We start from the raw sequence: 20518 nt of genomic DNA on the forward strand, positions 1-20518 counted from the left end.
ACAGAATCTGAGCATACTACAATTCCTACGTCGACAATTTTGACTCCTTCTGGAATAGGCCTGGCTACTTTGTGGAAGACGGAATTCACCTGGGTGAAAATGGCTCCCGGCTGATGTCATCAAACATTGGAAAGGCTGTTGGTCAACTAAATTGATGCGAGGACAATATTAGCATTACATGTAAGTCAGTTTTTACCATCTCCTCTTTGGTCTCTATGAGAGTTCCACATGTTGTATCTGAAAGTGGTGACATGGCAAATGGTGCTAACTGGAGAAATGTAATTGTTATTCCTACTTTGTTTTATTTTCCTAATAGGTATAATCCAATCTTTCCTGTTGTTCTGAAATCTCAAAGTAATCTGACTTGTATTGAAACTCCATATGATTTTAAATGCAGAAAAGGTTTGCCATTTTTACTTTAAAAAATGTGTAGTTTATTACCTGAAATGGATCATGTCAAGATCTGGGCCTCTCAGGCTACCCTTATATTTTTATTGATTTTGAGACATGGTTAAATGATAAAACACTGGACTCTGAGGATTCTATGGATGGTTACAATGTGTTTAGGGCGGATAGGAAAGGCAAAGTTAGTGTTGCTATTTACACAAGGAATATTCTTTCTGTGTCTCTGTTAAATGCTACCTCCAGTCCTAAACAATTTGAATTGTTGGCTTTTAATCTTCAGTTGGGTTGAAACTCAAAAATAACAGTTATAGGAATCTGTCATCCACCCTCCGCCAAGAAGTGTGTACTAAACAAACTCACCGATTTAATTGCCATTTTTACTACCCCAGAGGTGTTGATCACCGGAGATTTTAATCTTGCATGGGGAACGCAGGATGCTGACTATTTAAATGATTTTTGTACTAATCTAAATTTGACCCAGCTGATCACAAAGCCCACTCGTCCAAACATCAAAGTGGAATGATGAATTTCGAATAGACCAGCTAGAATACAGCGAAAGCTGATTATGGCAACTTGGTATGAACTTTGAATGATTATTCACTAAAGAAGAAGTGATACCTCCTAGACGTTGAGTTATCAGCTGCAGCTGTAAACGTATGTGGCCTAGGAAAGGACAGACAATTTCAGAAGAACAACAGGGTACTTTAACGTATCCACTCTACCCCAGAAAGATTCTTCAAAGGACAATGGCGATCTCTGCTGGGTAAACCAGTCTTCCATCTTCGACCCATCTATCAAAGCGCAGCTCAGAGTAAATATACAGTTGAAGTCGGAAGTTTACATACACCTTAGCCAAATACATTTAAACTCAGTTTTTCATAATTCCTGACATTTAATCCTAGAAAAAAAATCCCTGTTTTAGGTCAGTTAAGATAACCACTTTATTTTAAGAATGTAAAATGTCAGAATAATAGTAAGGAGAATGATTTATTTCAGCTTTTATTCTTTCATCACATTCCCAGTGGGTCAGAAGTTTACATACACTCTATTATTTGGTAGCATTGCCTTTAAATTATTTAACTTTGGTCAAATGTTTTGGGTAGCCTTCCACAAGCTTCCCACAATAAGTTGGGTGAATTTTGTCCCATTCCTCCTGGCAGAGCTGGTGTAACTGAGTCAGGTTTGTAGGCCTCCTTGCTTGCACATGCTTTTTCAGTTCTGCCCACACATTTTCTATAGGATTGAAGTCAGGGCTTTGTGATGGCCACCCCCGTGCTTCACGGTTGAGATGGTGTTCTTCGGCTTGCAAGCCTCCTCCTTTTTCCTCCAAACATAATGGTCATTATGGCCAAACAGTTCTATTTTTGTTTTATCAGACCAGAGGACATTTCTACAAAAAGTACGATCTTTGTCCACATGTGAGTTGCAAACCGTAGCCTGGCTTTTTTATGGCAGTTTTGGAACAGTGGCTTCTTTCTTGCTGAGCGGCCTTTCAGGTTATGTCGACAAAGGACTCGTTTTACTGTGGATATAGATACTTTTGTACCTGTTTCCTCCAGCATCTTCACAAGGTCCTGTACTGTTGTTCTGGGATTGATTTGCACTTTTCACACCAAAGTACGTTCATCTCTAGGAGACAGAACGCGTCTCCTTCCTGAGTGGTATAACGGCTGCGTGGTCCCATGGTGTTTACAATAGCATTCTATTGTTTATACAGATGAACGTAGTACCTTCAGACATTTGGAAATTGCTTCCAAGGAGGAACCAGACTTGTGGAGGTCTACAATTTCTTTTCTGAGGTCTTGGCTTATTTCTTTTGATTTTCCCATGATGTCAAGCAAAGGGGCAGTGAGTTTGAAGGTAGGCCTTGAAATACATCCACAGGTACACCTCCAATTGACTCAAATGATGTCAATTAGCCTATCAGAAGCTTCTAAAGCCATGAAATCATTTTCTGGACTTTTCCAAGCAATTTAAAGGCACAGTCAACTTAGTGTATGTAAACGTCTGACCCACTGGAATTGTGATACATTGAATTATAAGTAAAATCATCTGTCTGTAAACAATTGTTGGAAAAATTACTTGTGTCATGCACAAAATAGATGTCCTAACCGACTTGCCAAAACTATAGTTTGTTAACAAGAAATTTGTAGAGTGGTTGAAAAACGAGTTTTAATGACTCCAACCTAAATGTATGTAAACTTCAATTTGTGTATTGCTGATTCAACTTATTAGCTAGGGTTCGTGCAGATAAACAAGTACTTACGACAATCAGAATGAGACCGATCGAGGTGACGATTAATAATTGACTGCTATTGATATAAAAGAGCTTCAGATCTTTAAGAGAGTGGATTCGGGAGATAACCGCTCTATATAAATGAATGCTTCCGTGGTGCCCCAGGTTATTAATGGTTTAATTGTTGCATGGTTTAATTCAATCACGTAATCAATTAAACGTTAGGTAATCGATTTGATAAAATAGCATGTCATATAATTTAAATCAGTCAGAGACATGACAATACATTACCTGAATGTACAGGGAACCCAACTACATTTTGGAAAGCTGTTAAATCACTGAAGGGTTGTGTCTCCTCTTCTCTCCCCCAATAAATGAATTTAGATTCTGGCCCCATTACTGACAAAATGTATATCATTAATGCATTTAATCACCATTTTATCCCTGCTGGCTTTATATTTGAATGAATTTCAAAGCCAGCTCTTGAAAAGAGTAGTTTAGATGTAAATGATGAAAATCTATTGAATGATACTGAAAATGCAGGTCGGGAGTTTTCTTTTCGGAAATTCACTGATAAACTAGTCCTGGATGCTTTGTTAACATTAGACCAAAAAAATCCACAGGGGCTGATAATTTGGATCCTGTCTGCTTAAGTGTGCAGCACCCCTTATTGCTGGCTCGGTAGCCCACATTTTTTATTTAACATTGTTATCAGGAAGTATTCGAAAAGCATGAAAATCTGCATATGTGCTGCCTCTCCATCAGGGTGGGGATAGAAATGATCTTGAAAACTATCGCCCCATTTCAAGACTACCTTGTTTAGCTAAGATTCTTGAATCCTTGGTTAATGTACGAATTTGTTCCTTTCTATCTGATAATTGTATTCTTAATATAAACCAATCAGGGGTTAGGCCTGGGCATGTACTACCACAGCAACCACGCTAGTTGTTAATGATCTTGTCAATGCCATGTATGCTAAAAAGAGCTGTGCTGCCTTGTTCATTGACCTGTCAAAGGTGTTTGACACTGTTGATCATTCTGTTTTGCTGAAGAAATTATCAAGAGTAGGCCTGGAATATACAGCCTGTTTATGGTTTCAGAATTATCTTAGCGACAGATAATTGGCGCCGGAGAAGATGGCTGACGTTTTACGTGCTCCTAACCAACTGTTTTTTTGGGGGGGTTTTTTGCGTTTTTTGTAACTTTTTTTTTTTTTAACTTATTTTGTACATAATGTTGCTGCTACCATCTCTTATGAAAATAACTTCTGGACATCAGAACAGCGATTACTCGCCCCGAACTGGCGGGAGCTTTTTTTCCATTAATAAGTTCGACGAGCCCGGTGTGAAGGACATACTGCTTTCCTGGGAACAGGCCCAAATCCCCGTCATTTGCGTGAAGAGAATAAGGAGAAAAAGAGGGTGGAAGTTGGGATGCCTTCTGAGAATTCCTAGGCAATCGAATTAACCAACCACTGCCTTCCGTTCTACTAGCTAATGTGCAATCATTGGAAAATAAAATCGATGACCTACGAGGAAGATTAAATGACCAACAGGACATTAAAAACGGTAATATCTTATGCTTCACGGAGTCGTGGCTGAACTATGACATTATCAACATACAGCTGGCTGGTTATACGCTGTGTCGGCAGGATAGAACAGCGGCGTCTGGTAAGACAAGGGGTGAGGGACTATGTATATTTGTAAACAACAGCTGGTGCACGATATCTCAGGAAGTCTCAAGGTTTTGCTCACCTGAGGTAGAGTATCTCATGATAAGCTGTAGACCACACTATCTACCTAGAGAGTTTTCATCTGTATTTTTTTGTAGCTGTCTACATATCACCACAGACCGATGCTGGCACTAAGACCGCACTCAATGAGCTGTATTCCGCCATAAGCAAATAGGAAAACGCTCATCCAGAGCTCCTAGTGGCTGGGGATGTTAATGCAGGGAAACTTAAATCCGTTTTACCAAATTTCTATCAGCATGTTAAATGTGCAACCAGAGTGAAAAAAACTCTAGACCACCTTTACTCCACACACAAAGACGTATACAAAGCTCTCCCTCGCCCCCCATTTGGCAAATCTGACCATAATTCTATCCTCCTGACTCCTGCTTATAAGCAAAAATTAAACCAGGATGCACCAGTGACTCAGTCAATAAAAAAGTGGCCAGATGAAGCAGATGCTAAGCTACAGGATTGTTTTGCTAGCACAGACTGGAATATGTTCTGGGATTCTTCCGATGGCATTGAGGAGTACACCACATCAGTCACAGGTTCATCAATAAGTGCGTCGATGACATCGTCCCCACAGTGACCATCATACTCCACCAGAAGCCATGGATTACAGGCAACATCCGCACTGAGCTAAAGGCTGGAGCTGCCGCTTTCAGGGGTGTGGGACTCTAACATCCAAGGCTCATCGGATGTGGCAGGGCTTGCAAACCATTACAGACTACAAAGTGAAGCACACCCAAGAGCTGCCCAGTGACACGAGCTTACCAGATGAGCTAAACTACTTCTATGCTCGCTTCGAGGCAAATAACACTGAAACATGCATGAGAGCACCAGCTGTTCCAGATGACTCTGTGATCACACTCTCTGCTTCCGATGTGAGTAAGACCTCTAAACAGGTCAACATTCACAAGGCCAGACGGATTACCAGGACGTGTACGGCAAGCATGCGCTGACCAACTGGCAAGTGTCTTCACTGACATTTTCAACCTCTCCCTGTCTGAGTCTGGACTACAAACATGTTTTAAGTAGACCACCATTGTCCCTGTGCCCAAGAACACGAAGGTAACCTGCCTAAATGACTACCGACCCGTAGCACTCACATCTGTAGCCATGAAGTGCTTTGAAACGCTGGTCATGGCTCACATCAACACCATTATCCCAGAAACCCTAGACCCACTCCAATTTGCATACCACCCTAACAGATCCACAGATGACGCAATCTCTATTGCACTCCACACTGCCCTTTCCAACCTAGACAAAAGGAACACCTATGTGAGAATGCTATTCATTGACTACAGCTCAGCGTTCGACACCATAGTGCCCTCAAAACTCATCAATAAGCTAAGGACCCTGGGACTAAACACCTCCCTCTGCAACTGGATCCTGGACTTCCTGACGGGCTGCCCCCAGGCGGTAAGGGTAGGTAACAACACATCTGCCATGCTGATCCTCAACACAGAGGCCCCTCAGGGGTGCGTGCTCAGGGTTATCCGTACGGCCCAGTACATCACTGAGGACCTCTATACCAGGCGGTTTCAGAGGAAGGCCCTAAAAATTGTCAAATACTCCAGCCACCCATGTCATAGACTGTTCTTTCTGCTACCACACGGCAAGCGGACTAACCGGTGCCCCCGCACATTGACTCTGTACCGGTAACCCCTGTATATAGTCTCGCTATTGTTATTTTACTGCTGCTCTTTAATTACTTGTTCTTTTTATTTCTTATTCGTATTTTTTAGACTGTATTGTTGGTTAGGGGCTTGTAAGTAAGCCCCTAACACACCTGTTGTATTAACTTCAGATCTTAAATTAGTGTTAAATACAAGTAAAACCAAGCTCATACTGTTCTCTATGTCACGAAATGTTGACACTGAGGACCTGAATATTTAGCTGACAGTCTAGGTTTCTTCTTAACCTCATTAAGCTGTGCTCTTGCAGTCATCTTTGCAGGACGGCCACTCAAATTGTCTATCAACTTATAGACAATTTGTTTTACCATGGACTGATGAACATCAAGGCTTTTAGAGATAATTTTGTTAACCTTTCCAGCTTTATGCAAGTCAACAATTCTTAATCTTGGGACTTCTGAGATCTCTTTTGTTCGAGGCACGGTTCACATCAGGCAATGCTTCTTGTGAATAGCAAACTCAAATTTTCTGAGTGTTTTTTATAGGGCAAGGCAGCTCTAACCAACATCTCCAATCTCATCTCATTGATTGGGCTCCAGGTTAGCTGACTCCTAACTCCAATTAGCTTTTGGAGAAGTCATTAGCCTAGGGGTTCACATCATTTTTCCAACCTACATTGTGAATGTTTAAATTATGTATTCAATATAGACAAGAAAAATACAATCATTTGTGTGTTATTAGTTTAATCACACTGTGTTTGTCTATTATTGTGACATAGATGAAGATCAGATACAATTGTATGACCAATTTATGCAGAAGTCCAGGTAATCCTAAAGGGTTCACATACTTTTTCTTGCCACTGTATTCGCAACAGTCATCTAGAATAGCAGCAGTGAGATGACCAACCTCACAGCCATTCAGGCTAACAACAATTTTATTTCCGGTCTCTACTTACAGGTGTTGATTTAAATGCACCAATACATATCCTTAAAGCTCTATACCGGATTCTGTCCAGCCTCTGATGCCAAGTCGTCGCCGCTGTTCCATAAACTATACACCCATAATAAATTGTCATTCTGATCAGAGCTCTAGTCTTTTGTTTTGTCTGTAATTGTCACACCTGATGTGTTTCACCTGTCCTTATGATTGTCTCCACCCCCTCCAGGTGTCACTGATTTTCCCCAGTGTATTTATCCCCGTGTTTCCGGTCTCTCTCTGCCAGTTCATCTTGTATGTTTTTCCAAGTCAACCAGCGGTTTTCCCCGTTCTCCTGCTTTTTGCTATTCTCCTTTTTCTAGTCCTCCCGGTTTTGACCCTTGCCTGTTTCTGGACTCTGTACCCACCTGCCTGACCATTCGGTTAGCCTTGACCACGAATCTGTCTGCCACTCTGTACCTCCTGGACTCTGATCTAGTTTTTACCCTTTGCCTGTCCACGACCATTCTCTTGCCTACCCCTTTGGATTAATAAACATTGTAAAACTCCAACCATCTGCATCTGGGTCTCACCTTGTGTCATGATAGTAATAATAGCTATAGTCTTTAGTTTTGTATGTAATAGTAGTCAATAGAGCAATGATCGGTTCAATGCCCTCTTGTCCACCTATTGTAGACATCAGGAAGCAATTTGTGAGTATGTTTGCTTGACTGCAGTGCTGCTAAAGGCACTTGAAAGCTGGGTGTGGCATTCCAGTTGTTCTTGGTTAGCTAGCTAGCTTATTCAACCCACATTGACAGTAGTGAGTTCTAGTGACGATAAAATTGTAAACCATTTTACAGTAGTCAGAACACTCAAGAGGCAAAGCATAGCCCCAAAGCATCGGGAGTGGCTAACAAGCTCTTGCATGGTTTACATGAAACATGTAGGTATTAGACGGTCAGTCAGGGAGAGGTTGGAAATGTCAGTGAAGACACTTGCCAGTTGGTCTGCGCATGCTCGGAGTACACGTCCTGGTAATCCGTCTGGCCCCGCGGCCTTGTGAATGCTAACCTGTTCAAAGGTCTTGCTCATATCGGCTACGGAGAGCGTGATCACACAGTCGTACAGAACAGCTGGTGCTCTCATGCATGCTTCAGTGTTGCATGCCTCAAAGCGAGCATAAAAGGCATTTGACTTGTATGGTAGGCTCGTGTCACTGGGCAGCTCGCGGCTGGGTTTCCCTTTTGTAGTCCGTAAAAGTTTGTAAGCTCTGCCACATCCAACAAGCATCAGAGCCGGTGTAGTAGGAATCTTAGTCCTGTATTGATGCTTTGCTTGTTCGATGGTTCATCTGAGGGCATAGTGGGATTTCTTATAAGCATCCGGATTAGTGTCCCGCTCCTTAAAAGTTTTCCAGCCCTTGCCTTTAGCTTGGTGCGGATGTTGCCTGTATTCCATGGCTTCTGGTTGGGATATGTACGTATGGTCACTGTGGAGACGAAGTTGTCGATGCACTTATTGATGAAGCCGGTGACTGTGGTGGTATACTCCTCAATGCTGCGGCAGGTAGCTTAGTGGTTAGAGCATTGGGCCAGTAACCGAAAGGTTGCTGGAAATGAATCCCTGAGCTGACAAGATAAAAATCTGCCGTTCTGCCCCTGAACAAGGAAGTTAACCCACTGTTCCCCGGTAGGCCGTCATTGAAAATAACAATTTGTTCTTAACTGACTTGCCTAGTTAAAGGTTAAATACAAATGTTTAAATGCCATTGGATGAATCCCGGAACATTCCAGTTTGTGTTAGCAAAACAGTCCTCTGTTTTGCATCTGCGTCATCTGACCACTTCCGTATTAAAGCGAGTCCCTGGTACTTCCTGCTTTAGTTTTGCTTTTAAGCAGGAATCAGGAGGATATAATTATGGTCAGATTTGCCAAATGGAGGGCGAGCGAGAGCTTTGTATGAGTCTCTGTGTGTGGAGTAAAGGTGGTCTAGAGTGCTGGTAGAAATGAGGTAAAACCGATTTAAGTTTGCCTGCATTAAAGTCCCCGGCCACTAGGAGCGCTGCTTCTACATGAGCATTTTCTTGTTTCCTTATGGTTTTATACAGCTCATTGAGTGCGGTCTTAGTGCCAGCATCGGTTTGTGTTGTAAATAGATGGCTATAGATAAACTCTTGGTACAGTTTATCATGAGGTACTCTACCACAGGTGAGCAATACCTCAAGACTTCCTTAATATTAGACATCGTGCACCAGCTGTTATTGACAAATAGACCCACACCTCCACTCCTCGTCTTACCAGACGTAGCTGTTCTGTCCTGCCGATGCACGGAAAACCCAGCCAAATGTATATTATCCGTGTCGTCTTTCAGCCACGACTCGGTGAAACATAAGATATTACAGTTTTTAATGTCCCGTTGGTAGGATAGTCTCGAACGGAGATCATCCAGTTTATTTTCCAGGGATTGCAGGTTGGCCAATAGAACAGATGGTAGAGGTGAGTTAACCAATCGCCGACAAATTCTAAAAGGCACCCGATCGCCTCCCACTGCATTTTCGTCTTTTCTTCACGTAAATGACAGGGATTTGGTCTCGGAGAAGCAGTATATCCTTCTCATTGGATTCATTAAAGAAAAAAATCTTTGTCCAGTTCGAGGAAGGTAATCGCTGATCTGATATCCAGAAGCTTTTTCCGGTCATAAGAGACCATAGCAGCAACATTATGTACAAAATAAGATACAATGTGAAAAACACAAAATATCACAGTTGGTTAGGAGCCCGTAAACGGCACCATTGTATTTGTAGTTTGTAATCCTTTAACTGATTCTATCAAAAATGAATTATCCTCATGGTTACGGAGGGATTTAAGTCTTCAATGGATGGTGCTTTTAAACAAGTCTGAGGGGCTCTCTCATACATCCAATTTTTTTCATCTATTGACATTCCCAAATCCACTTGCCCTACCTTCGACTTCATATGGAAAAACAAGCCACATAAGATAAAAAAGAGACGTTATCACCAACAGGCATAGCCATGTAAGTAGGGGTGCTGAGAGTTGCTGCACCCCCTGAAATACAAATATATAAAAAGATTTGTTTTGCACAAAAGTAGTGGATTGGGCCTTTATCAGTCCTGTATTAGCAGACCGTTATCGACGTCTGTAGCGCAGGCAACATTTTTTTCAGCATCTCAGCTTTGGCAAAAAAGGTAGTTGTATAATTAGGAACAGTATCTTGCAGGGTTCAATAGTGGGAATTGTAAGAGTTGTTGCCCTGTCCCTTTCTCTGCGATCATCATTCTAATGGAATCCAGAAAGAACAATACCCTGTCCTCAAACATTTACATCAAAAGGTGCAGTTACGGGCAAAGACCCAAAACATCCACATCAAATTAAATATTTTTCTTGATCAAATAAGACAGAAAACAACCACTTTTTGTGAAGTATTAATTTACTATCCTTAAAAACCACTTAATGTAATGTATATTACTGTATTGTACATAGGCTGGTCATCTAGGTTTGTACCTGTAGACTTTCCATCACCATGATGAAAAACAATGACAATACAGTAACTGAGTACATTGAGACATCAAGTGGTTTGTGATGTGACGATGTCGCTCATTTGGTAGAGAATGGCGCTTACAACACTAGGGTTGTGGGTTTGATTCCCACGGGGGACAAATACAAAGACGTTTGAAAATGTATGCAGACAGTAATGCAAGTTGCTCTGGATAAGGGTGTCTACTAAAATGTGAAAGGAATGAATAGACCATTTCAGTTTCCACACAGATATAAGTTGCATCTGCAAAGTATTTCAATAAACTGGAAAACATATCAATCAAGTATTTAAATCTAGATAATTTTTATTATTCAGATTAAGTGTTTTATATAGATAATTATCAGGCTCAAATTACAAATGCTGGTACACACTGAAATACAAATACACAAAAGTAGTTCACTGGGACTTTACTAGTCCTGTATTAGTGGACGATATACATGTAGATGTCTTCAGAGCAAGCATTTTTTTCCCTTCTGCATTGCATCTTAACTAAATGGGATCTATTGAACACTTATTTTGTAGTTGTTTACATAGTGATGTGTTCTGGACTGATGTGAAGATATCTTGGCAACAAGATGCAAACAACCATTGAAATATCTAAGTTTGACATTATTTTACTACACTGATTACAATTGAACATGTTCATACACAAATAAAAATGTATAAAGAAAAAGCCCAATTTTAATTATGAGATTTCTGTTTTGAATTTAACTTCTCTGGGATATGTGGGACGCTAGCGTCCCACCTCGACAACAGCCAGTGAAATTGCAGGGCGCCAAATTCAAAACAACAGAAATCTCATAATTATAATTACTCAAACATACAAGTATTATACACCATTAAAGGTAAACTTCTTGTTAATCCAAAACAGTGTCCGATTTCAAAAAGGCTTTACGGCGAAAGCATACATTGCGATTATCTGAGGACAGCGCCTAGTCACAAAAAAACATACAGCCATTTTCCAGCCAAAGCCAGCAGGAGCTCACACAACAAGCAGCCCCCAACACTTCGAGACAACATTCATCACCCCCCCCTCCCCCAACCCTTCCCCTGCCCCACTGACTCTTCCACTCACAATGGCACTCATAGGACTTCATGTTACACAATACATGCATGTTTTGTTCAATAAAGTTCATATTTATATCCAAAAATCTCAGTTTAAACACCCTAACATGAACAGACCAGAGGCAGTGGTTGTGGTTCCTTTTCTTTTGTATCGTTTACTAAATGGGTCTTCTTTCAGCAGACAAATAACTCCAGTCCAGGGAACAGCCAATGCTGAAACACCAGCGTAACAAAACAAATAAACCAAAACTAAGCCGTTGACCTAAAGGCCATGGCCAGAAATGGAAAGCAAAACAACAAAGGCTACTCCTGTCTTAGACAATCATCTACCCATAACAGTAACAGGAGGAACACTTCTCTCTGCCTAAAGCCTGCCTAGGTTAACAGAGAGACAAGGTGCCCAGTCACAGACACTTTCTCTGAGGTAGGCAAAACCGACGTCCTTACAGGTCCCCGTCTCTACTCCCAATCCTCCCCCAGCTCCTCTCCTGGCACACCTATATAGAGGAAGACACAAAGCAATTAGTGGGCCCAGCTGTGTACTAATTGATTTTACACTGAGTACCTATCCCCTGAGGAGGGTGCTGTTGTATCGTCATCCTCCGGCTGATAACTGAACTCTCACAATTGCAATAAATGATACAAAGTCCACATTTTTAACATGCATTATATCATGATTCATTGGTTGCCGAGAAACATTCACTGGTGCAGGCTCTACTACCATTGCATCTTCAACGCAGCTCAGTCCTTTGACGCTTCTCATCGCCTTCGGATAGGAGACTTGCTGGCCAGCCATTACTCTTGCCACCTCTGTATCCTTCACCAACAAGGCAATCCGGGATTTCAGGTGCATGTTCGCCACCACAATTGCAACATACAGTGGCAAGAATTGGAATTACCTGGATTTCTGCATAAATTGGTCATAAAATGTTATCTGATCTTCATCCAAGTGTTAATGTTGCGACAGTTCGTTTCTGGTAAAAGAACAAAATAGTCATCACATAGTAACTTCTGATTTAGCTATACTTTAATTAATGCAAACACGTGTGTGGTATGTGTGTGGTTCGTATATATACGGTCTCGCTGTTTTACCTTGCAGGGCAAAACAGAGAAGAGGGCGTCACATTCTATTGTTCTCTCTTTTATACTGAGAGATATTTCCCGCTCAATGCCGACCTGTCCGAGGGAGGAGGAGCGTGGTTTAAACTTGCTCCTCCTGTCGTCGGCGTGTTGGCTGATCCCAGCGTCGTGACGCACTTCCTGTTGCCGGTTGTAGTTCTTGTCTTCAACAGATGATTTACTCGTAGTTTATGTACTTAGCATAGCTTCCCCAGTATATTATAAAGGTTATGCATATAAATAGCCAGTTCAACCCTAACACAAGTCACAATAATAGACGAACATAGTGTGCTTCAACTAATAACACACAAATGATTGTATTTTTCTTGTCTATATTGAAAACATCATTTAAACATTCACAGTGTAGGTTGGAAAAATGATGTGAACCCCTATGCTAATGACTTCTCCAAAAGCTAATTGGAGTTAGGAGTCAGCTAACCTGGAGCCCAATCAATGAGATGAGATTGGAGATGTTGTTTAGAGCTGCCTTGCCCTATAAAAAACACTCACAAAATTTGAGTTTGCTATTCACAAGAAGCATTGCCTGATGTGAACCGTGCCTCGAACAACAGAGATCTCAGAAGACCCAAGATTAAGAATTGTTGACTTGCATAAAGCTGGAAAGGTTAACAAAAGTATCTCTAAAAGCCTTGATGTTCATCAGTCCACGGTAAGACAAATTGTCTATACATGGAGAAAGTTCAGCACTGTTGCTACTCTCCATAGGAGTGGCCGTCCTGCAAAGATGACTGCAATAGCACAGCGCAGAATGCTCAATGAAGTCAAGAAGAATCCTAGAGTGTCAGCTAAAGACTTACAGAAATCTCTGGTACATGCTAACATCTATGTTGACGAGTCTACGATACGTAAAACACTAAGCAAGAATGGTGTTCATGGGAGGACACCACGAAAGAAACCACTGCTTTCCAAAAAAAAAAAACATTGCTGCATGTCTGAAGTTTGCAAGTGCACCTGGATGTTCCACAGCGCTACTGGCAAAATATTCTGCAGACAGATGAAACTACAGTTGAGTTGTTTGGAAGGAACACACAACACTATGTGTGAAGAAAAAAAGGCACAGCACACCAACATGACAACCTCATCCAAACTGTTAAGAATGGTGGAGGGAACACCATGGTTTGGGGCTGCTTTGCTGCCTTGCTATCGTCGATGGAAAAATGAATTCCAAAGTTTATCAAGACATTTTGCATGAGAATGTCAGGCTATCTGTCCACAAATTGAAGCTCAACAGAAGTTGGGTGATGCAACAGGAGAACGACCCAAAACACAGAAGTAAATCAACAACAGAATGGCTTAAACAGAAGAAAATATGCCTTATGGAGTGGCCCAGTCAGAGTCCTGACTTCAACCCGTTTGAGATGCTGTGGCATGACCTCAAGAGCGGTTCACACCAGACATCCCAAGAATATTGCTGAACTGAACCAGTTTTGCAAAGAGGAATGGTCCAAAATCCCTCCTGACCATTGTGGAGGTCTGATCCGTAACTACAGAAAACGTTTGGTTGAGGTTATGCTGCCAAAAGAGGGTCAAATAGTAAAATCCAAGGGTTTACATACTTTTCCCACCCTGCACTGTGAATGTTTACACGGTGTGTTCAATAAAGACATGAAAAAGTATAGTTGTTTGTGTGTTATTAGTTTAAGCAGACTATGTCTATTGTTGTGACCTAGATGAAGTTCAGACCAAATTTTATGACCAATTTATGCAGAAATCCAGGTATTTCCAAAGGGTTCACATACTTTTTCTTGCCACTGTACGTATAACCTCCACTGGCTTTTGATAATATTCCCGTTTGCATATATTTGCCACATGACCAAATCTTTTGCCCTTATGACACACTGGGCGAAAAAGGTCCATATTAAGGGATATCTTTACATTAAACGCTTTTGATATTCTAGAGAATTCAGACCATTTCCAATCCAAATGTTTTGTTTTGTGGCTATGCACCATATTTGTGGAAATGCACCACCATACAAATTCTGAATGCAGAGGTGTCTTTTAGACATATATGATATTGGGATTACTCCACATATCACACATATCACACACACTATGGCCGGATATGGAGTTATTCAATATCCAGAGATATGTGACATCTATATATTTTTTTATCTCTTCATGTTGACAAATACTCACTGCATAAGTCGCATATCTGTGTTTTCTCAGCACATTCAAGATATGAAGGTTTTCTTGGCTGAGGTTCATATTTGGATATGAGTTTTTAGCACATGGTCAATAATTTAACAAATATGAAATCCATATTTTTCTTTCATGCACAAATCATTTTTGGATTCCCTCAGGATATCATACATAGTATGGCCGGATATTGACTCATTAGATATCGTGAGATGCTTATTTGAGTATTGAGGACATGCTCAATAATTTGAAATATACAGTATTAAATCCATATCATTCTTTCAGACACTAGCTATAACTGTCCCTCTGCACAAAGGCGCCCTAAAAGCACTGTAACTGGTAGCCTAACAACAAGAATTGTGTCATTTTAGAATTTGGGCGCCACAAATGAGCGTGTAAACGGTGTGTGGTCGACAACTGACAACTGGAGAAACAAAGAAGTGAGAAGATGTTCAGAAAATAACTCAAAGAAGTTAACGCTAAAATGAGTAGCTAATTTGAGATTTTTCATTTATTTTAGCAACTAGAATAAAGAACGTTAATACATTTGGCCAGCAGCCATAGGGCTAGCTAGCTAGCTAGTTTTGTATTTGTATTTTTGCCAAGGCAGCAGCTACTCCTCTTGTGGTCCAGCAAAATTAAGGCAGTTTATACAATTTTTAAAACATGACAATACATTTACTGATTTCACAACACACAGTGTGCCTTCAGGCCCCTACTTCACTACTACCACTTATCTACAGTACATAATCTATGTGTACGTCTATGTACACTGCATTTGTTATCGTGTGTGTGTATGCATGTGTCTGTGTCTATGTTAGTGTTGCTTCACAGTCCCTGCTGTTCCATAAGGTGTTTTTTTATCTGCTTTTTAAATCAAATTTTACTGCTTGTATCAGTTACTTGATGTGGTATAGAATTCCATGTAGTCATGGCATTATGTGGTACTGTGCACCTCCCATAGTCTGTTCTGGGGACTGTGAAGAGACCTTTTGTGGCATGTCTTGTGGGGTATGCATGGGTGTCCGAGCTGTGCACCAGTAGTTCAAACAGACAGCTCGTGCATTCAACATGTCAATACCTCTCACAAATACAAGTAGTGATGAAGTCAATCTCTCCTCCACTATGAACCAGGAGAGATTGACATGCATGTGAATAATATTAACTCTCTGTGTACATCCAAGGGCCAGCCGTGCTGCCCTGTTCTGAGCCAATTGCAATTTTTTGTCCTTCGTGTGGCACATGACCACACGAGTAAACAGTAGTACAGGTGTGACAAAACTAGGGCCTGTAGGACCTGCCTTGTTGTTAGTGCTGTTAAGAAGGTAGATCAGCACTTTATTATGGACATACTTCTCCCCATCTTAGCTACTGTTGTATCAAAATGTTTTGACCAGGACAGTTTATAATCCAGGGTTACTCCAAGCAGTTTAGTCACCTCAACTTGCTCAATTTCCACATTATTTGTTTAGTTGAGGTTTAGGGTTTAATGAATGATTTGTCCCAAATCCAATGCTTTTAGTTTTAGAAATATTTAGGCTTTACTCAAAGCCAGTGGCATGTCATTAGTAAAGATTTTAACAAGTAATGGGCCTAGACAGCTGCCCTGGGGAATTCCTGATTCTACCTGGATTATGTTGGAGAGGCTTCCATTAACTTCTATGGGCTAGTCAACAGCCAGTGGAATCGCGTGGGCGAAATACAAATACCTCAAAAATGCTATAACTTCAATTTCTCAAACATATGACTATTTTACACCATTTTAAAGACAAGACTATCGTTAATTTAACCACATTGTCCGATTTCAAAAAGGCTTTACAGCGAAAGCAAAACATTAGATTATGTCAGGAGAGTACCCTGCCAAAAATAATCACACAGCCATTTTCAAAGCAAGCATATATGTCACAAAAACCAAAACCACAGCTAAATGCAGCCCTAACCTTTGATGATCTTCATCAGATGACACTCCTAGGACATTATGTTATACAATACATGCATGTTTTGTTCAATCAAGTTCATATTTATATAAAAAACAGCTTCTTACATTAGCATGTGATGTTCAGAACTACCATACCCACCGAAAACATCCGGTGAATTTACCAAATTACTCATGATAAACGTTGACAAAATATATTACAATTATTTTAAGAATTATAGATACAGAACTCCTTTATGCAAATGCTATGACAGATTTTAAAATAGCTTTTCGGAGAAAGCACATTTTGCAATATTCTGAGTACATAGCTCGGCCATCACAGGGCTAGCTAATTTGACACCCACCAAGTTTGGGGCTCACTAAACTCAGAATTACTATTAGAAAAATTTGATTACCTTTGCTGTTCTTCATCAGAATGCACTCCCAGGACTTCTACTTCAACAACAAATGTTGTTTTTGTTCCAAATAATCCATAGTTATGTCCAAATACCTCCGTTTTCTTCGTGCGTTCAGGTCACTATCCGAAGGGTAACGCGTGTGTGCATTTCGTGACAAAAAATTCAAAATATTCCATTACCGTACTTAGAAGCATGTCAAACGCTGTTTAAAAAAGATTTTTATGCTATTTTTCTCGTAAAATAGCGATAATATTCCAACCGAAAAAAATGGATAAGTCTTGTGAACGCGCATCTCAGTCTCACTTTCCCCAGGCTGACCACTTACAAACTCTGCTGCTGTACTTTGCACAGAGACAGCAGACACCCCATTCCACTTTCTGGCGGCTTTAGAGAGCCAATGGAAGCCTTAGAAAGTGTCACGTTACAGCACAGATGCTGTATTTTTGATAGAGATGCAACAGAAGGACAACAAATTGTCAGACAGCGCATTTCCTGTATGGAATCTTCTCAGGTTTTGGCCTGCCATATGAGCTCTGTTATACTCACAGACACCATTCAAACAGTTTTAGAAACTTTAGAGTGTTTTCTATCCAAATCTACTAATTATATGCATATTCTCGTTTCTGGGCAAGAGTAGTAACCAGTTTAAATCGGGGACATTTTTTATCCGGCCGTGAAAATACTGCCCCCTAGCCCCAACAGGTTAAAGAACACCCTCTGTGTTTTATCTCTTCAAGACAGATCATTTTTTGTGACTTTTTAAAATATTTTTTTCACATTTAATTTAACCTTTATTTTACTAGGCAAGTCAGTTAATAAAAAAAATATTATTTATAGTGATGGCCTACACTGGCCAAACCCGGACAACGCTGAGCCAATTGTGCACCACCCTATGGGACTCCCAATCATGGCTGGTTGTGATAAAGCCTGGAATTGAACCAGGGTGTCTGTAGTGACACCTCAAGCACTGAGATGCAGTGCCTTAGACCGCTGCACCACTTGGGAGTAAAGCCATCACACATATGTTTTTCCAGCAGCAGATTATGATCGATAATGTCAAAAGTTGCACTGAAGTCTAACAAAACAGCCCACACAATCTTTGTATCATCAATTTCTCTCAGCCAATCATCAGTCACTTGTGTAAGTGCTGTGCTTGTTGTACGTCCTTCCCTATAAGCATGCCGAAAGTTTGTTGTCATTTTGTTTACTAAAAAATAGCATTGTATCTGGTCAAACACAATTTTTTCCAAAAGTTTACTAAGGGTTGGTAACAGGCTAATTGGTTGGTTATTTGAGCCAGTAAATGGGGCTTTACTATTCTTAGGTAGCGGAATGACTTCTGCTTCCCTCCAAGCCTGGGCGCACACAAATTCTAGTAGGCTTCAATTGAAAATATGGCAATTTTCCTCAGTAATTGTCCACCCAAGTTGTCAGACCCCGGTGGCTTGTCATTGTTGATAGTTTTGATTGATAAAAAAAAATCTAATTTTTTCACCTCTTCCACACTCACGTTACGGAAATTCAAAATTACAATGCTTGTCTTTCATAGTTTGGTCAAATGTACTTGGATGTGTAGTGTCACCGTTTGTTGCTGGCATTTTCAATGCCTTTGTAATATTGGTTTTCCTAGATATGGCTACTATATTGTGATCACTACATCCGATGGATCTGGATACTGCTTTCAAGCTAATTTCTGCAGCATTAGTAAATATGTGATCAGTACATGTTGATGATATCATTCCTGTGCTGTTTGTAACTACCTTGGTAGGTTGACCGATAACCTGAACCAGGTTGCAGGCACTGGTTACAGTTTGAAGTTTTTTCTAGAGTGGGCAGCTTGATGAACCTGCAGCCATATTACTTCAACAGTATTTAACATGAGATCCTCTCTAATCTTTACAGGAATGTGGTTCTGAATATAAACAGCAACACCTCCACCATTGGCATTTCCATATTTTCTGTAAATGTTATAACCTTATATTGCTACCACTGTATCATCAAAGGTATTATCTAGGTGAGCTATCAAGGTGAGCTGCACATAGTGGACTTTCTCCTAGGGCACACCGGCTCAGTGCTAACAGTGTAAATCTGGTTCATAGGCACATGATTACTGCATACAATAGCTGTAGGATCAGCAAAGGCATTCAGGGCACTTATAGGGACATAAATTAGGTTACTTATATTGTGTCTACCGATGCCCCTGGTGTAATGTAAATTTGCTGAAGCATTATGACAACTCTGCGCCACAATGGTAGGCATTAGTTGAGCTGGGCTTGGGTAATTGATAAGTCATTGTCTCAATGCAGCCTTATAGTAATGTGAAAGGATCCAGGAACCAAATGATTTGGGTGGATCCCATCCTCCTTATAAAACATGTTTTGTTTCCAAAAGGTATTGAAATTGTCAACAAAAGTTACACCCATTGAGTTGCAATAATCATGTAACCAGTTGTGAAGAGAAAGAATCCTGCTAAAGCGTTCAATGCCACGATTCAGAGAGGGCAAAGGGTCAGATAGGATGGGTCTTTTGTTCGTGTCTAGCAGAGGGTCAATCAGCTCTTAAAATCCAGTTTTAACTGTTCAGAGCTGCTCTTCATAATGTCATTAAAACCCATATGGACTACGATAGAATTGATTTCCATGTCCTGACGTAATACATTTGGGAGCAGCTTAGTAATGTAATTTACTCAAGCTCCAGGATAGGACATTGTTTTTGCATCGTTGCCACTGTCTAAGAATGATAACGAAAATGTGTTATGTAAAAATTCTTTCATACATTTAGGGGGTCCAAAATTGTTGCCCCCCGCAGAACCGCTAGTGTACAGTATGAAGATCCCCGGTCACGCTTGGAGGATATGTCTTGGCGACTCTGGCTAGCTAAACACGTCTTCGAGGCTAACGGTCGTCTTGCGCCGAACTGCGCATGTGCAAGCCGTCAAATCAAACTCAATGCTTCGAAATAAAAACAAAATTTACGAAAATGAGAACGTGTCAGTTTGTAAATTTCACGAGGTTTGAGTAATAACACGTTAAATTACATAAGACATTGACTCGAACATAGGTTGTGGGTTTAGGTTTCTAGAAAACTAAGAACTAAGGAATAATTTTTCACTTCTCAGACGTCGACCTGCTCTGCTTTGTAGTCGTTCCCGCAAATCTCGCGATGTTGCGACTCTGCGTATAGAAACTCTGTGGTATGCGATGGTTGCCATGTCTCCTGTTTGCACTGGAAACAGCAACTGCAGTAACGTTTGGGATTTTTATATTTATTGTAAAAGCATACCGTTTCGTTCTCTACAATGGCCAAATAATAAAAATGTGAATAATAAAAAATATCTGAAAATGTCATGCGCAATACGTC

The sequence above is a fragment of the Salmo salar genome, chromosome 10 (genome assembly GCF_965601325.2).
Source record: "Salmo salar chromosome 10, fSalSal1, whole genome shotgun sequence".
Classification (NCBI taxonomy): Eukaryota; Metazoa; Chordata; class Actinopteri; order Salmoniformes; family Salmonidae; genus Salmo; species Salmo salar.